This window comes from Jaculus jaculus, chromosome 4, assembly GCF_020740685.1.
Source record: "Jaculus jaculus isolate mJacJac1 chromosome 4, mJacJac1.mat.Y.cur, whole genome shotgun sequence".
Classification (NCBI taxonomy): Eukaryota; Metazoa; Chordata; class Mammalia; order Rodentia; family Dipodidae; genus Jaculus; species Jaculus jaculus.
In genome coordinates, this window is record NC_059105.1 from 111,158,578 (window position 1) to 111,162,044 (window position 3,467).

At 35.4% G+C, this 3,467-nt stretch overlaps 1 pseudogene; it reads left to right on the plus strand.

Moving 5' to 3' along the window:
* The first annotated feature begins 317 nt into the window (after nucleotides 1-317).
* On the plus strand, nucleotides 318-973 carry LOC101598538 (annotated as a pseudogene).
* Nucleotides 974-3,467: the final 2,494 nt, after the last annotated feature.

Sequence of the window (3,467 nt, forward strand, 5' to 3'; positions counted from 1 at the left end):
AAGCTTCCAAAATCCACATGGTCACAGTAAGCTCTGTACTTCATTCTCAGTGTTAGTGGAGGCAAAGTACAACAATATATCCTTCATGTTAGAAGGAATGTTTGTATGTCCAATAACACCAAACTCCTATAAATTTTACTGAGGTACAAGGTTCTTGGTTGAGCTTATTTCCCATTTTCTGACACAAAAGTGCTTTATCAGGTACAGTATAATGTCATCATAATAAAAGATCAATGCGATATCTTTTGAAAGATACAAATCAAGATCTCCATAAACTAAATCATGGCACAGAGCTGAAGAATTAATGTATCCCACTGAGGCTTCAGAACTACGTTTTTGGTTGTAAACTAAAGGCTAACAAAGATTATTACTTTAAGATAGATAATGATGAAAATGAGTACCAGTTATCATTAACAATGGTCAATTTAGGAGCAGAAGCAGAGGCAAAGAATTATGAAGGCAGTCCAATTAAAGTAACACTGGCAACTTTGAAAATGTCTATATAACCAATGGTTTCTCTTGGGGCCTTTGAAATTACCCTAACTGAGTCCTTAAGGTTGGAATGTGGCTCAGGGCCTGTACATATTAGTGGACAGCACATAGTAGTTGTGGAGGAAGATGCAGAATTAGAAGATGAAGAGGAGGAGGATATGAAACTCTTAAGTATATATGGAAAGCAATTGGCACCTGGAGGTGGTAACAAAGTTCCACAGAAAAAAGTAAAACTTGCTCCTGATGAAGATGATGAGGATGCAGGAAAAAAGCTCTAGGGAAGAAATCTATATGAGATATTCCAGCCAGAAATGCACAAAAATTAAGCCAAAATGGAAAAGGCTCAAAACCCTCAACACCAAGATCAAAAGGTCGAGAAGCCTTCAAAAACCAGAAAAAATCTCCTAAAATATCAAAGGGATCTAGTTCTGTTGAACACATTAAGCGAAAAATGCAAGCAAGTATAGTAAAGGTACACTGAATAGTCCTGGACACTACTGGTAAATAAAGCCCAAAGATGGGAAAAGAGGAAAAGGAGAAACAAATCTAGTCCAAATGGAGTATCATCAATGATCCAGACTGAAGTCTTCTATTTTAATTCCATTCCTTTTTCCACATTCCCTTGCAGAATGTAGCCTCTTACTTAACAAAAACATTTTTTTCCTTTGACTCAGTGTGATTCAGTGAAGCTTACTGCTTACTCTTTCTGTGCATATGCTTCATCTATACCCATGTTGTAATTACATTTGTATCTATTTAGAGGCTCAATAAATGTTTGAAAGAACCAAAAAAAAAAATGAAATGAATTAATGTATCATTAATGCAAGCCAGTGAAGGTGCGCTGCTGATCTTGCCGGGTGAAAGCTAATTGCTCTGGTGGACCTAATGAACAAATATGGGGAAAGCATTTGCTAGACAGTTAGCTGTGTGATAGATGCCAGGAAATTGTTTGTCTGTTCACACAAGGAACCCATATTTGGTATATTAACTTCAATTTGAGTACCACTTGATTAAGCTTATAATATTGAACTATCATCCTCCAAGAGTCACTCATTTCCTGCACAGGCCCCATATAAGAGCTGAGTGGGGATGTAGTAGGAAAAGCCAGTCCTGGACCTTGCAGGCCCTTGGTGGTTGTGGCAGCACTATTCTGCAAACTCTCCAGGAATGAGATATGGCTTTGGGTTAGTCATTGAGTAGGCAGAGGCCCCTTAGTGTCTCCTGTTTGGCCTTTCTGATCATAATGACACTCACTCTACAGGAAAGCAACCAATGTGAAAATACTGTCAACTAAGTTTTTCTATCATAATTGTGCATTTGAGGACTGAGGAAATAACCACAGGATAAGTTTGGGGATCTACTGAGAGCTAGACATTTGACTAAAACTCTATGGATCACCTGACTGCCATAAACTCTTACTTTGAGTGGAAGGCCATGATCAACATTAAATGATATCTCTATCCTAGTGTATAATTAGCCTGGTGAATGCTGTAGGTTCCTTTAGGGAAGGACAGGAATAAAGATTGACCAAAAAATGTGTTTTTTTCAATTAAAAAATATCTTCATGGGCTGTCAGATTTTGAATGTAAGTTTCTTTAACCACTGAGCTATCTCTCCAGCTCTAAAAGAATACTTTGAACAACTATATGCCCACAACTTTTATAAATTACATAAAATTGATCAATTTATTGAACTATCTAACTACCAAAACAAACAAGCAAAAGGGAATCTGAATAGGCTGACATTTACTAATGTGGTCAAGACGAGAAGTAAAGTTCAAACCAAAGAAAAGAACAGGCCTCTCAACTTACTAGTAAACTCTACTAAATATTTAAGTAAGAATGATACATACTGTAACATCTTTAAGCCAGTAGGAGCATAATACCTCTTAACTAAAAAACACATTAAAGAAAGAAAACCATAGGCCAATACATCTCAAGAACACATATGTAAAAATCCCTAACATAATTAAACAAATCAAATTTAATAGTGCCATATATTAACATAACATTGTTATCTACAAAATGTTGGTGTTGGCCCACATTCAAAGCTATCCCGGGATATATGGATATAGGTAGGCCATGAGTCACATGTTAGACATACCAGACTCTTCTGAGGTTATACACATGCATATAAACACATATACACAAATGCACATGCATGTGCATGCAAATCCTGTTTTGAAACTGCTTGCTCACCCCTGATATTAAATTGTATGAGCTCTAAGCTTATGAACAATATGCAGTAGATTGACTATAGTGTATTTTCAAATCATATTTATTGCAATTTCCTAAATACCTTTTAGAATACATGGTCTCTATTTACAGCCAATAATAAGTTACTGTAACTAATTTACTAGGCTAAAACATTGGAGACTTAGTATGTACAAGGTACAGTGATAGCCAGTAAATATTCAAACATAATTTTAACATATATTTTATTTTGAACATATCTCTTTAACTCAGTGTACTTTTAAAAAATAAATAATATTCAAAAACATACCAAACTCTTTGGAAAAATTTTGCCAGGCAGATGTTACTTATTTTCAGAAAATCCCTGTCTCCTCATTGTCATAATTTATGATCTGTCATGAGGAAATCTTCACTCTTCTGTCATTTTCTTCTATCTATTCTCTCTTCCTTCCTTTCTTTCTTCTTTCCTTCCTTCCTCCCTCCTTTCCTTTGTCCATTCATGTGTTCTTTTTCCCTTCTTCACTTTCTTCCTTCCTAGTAAACCAAGGTGACTAATTCAAGGTCAGAGGAAATTCAAGAAGAAAAAAGAACTGGATTTTAATGTGAATTGGATTCTCCTTTATCCACTCAGGCAGGCCTACATAGTTTTTGCATATGAAAGTGATTATAGGGTAATTAGAAGGAAAGTCAGGCAGCATGAAACATTGTCCTGAAAGGTATATATCAGTTTTGAAGTTAATCTTATTCTTTTCTATCTCTTTTTACCATAATTACTAAAAGCAA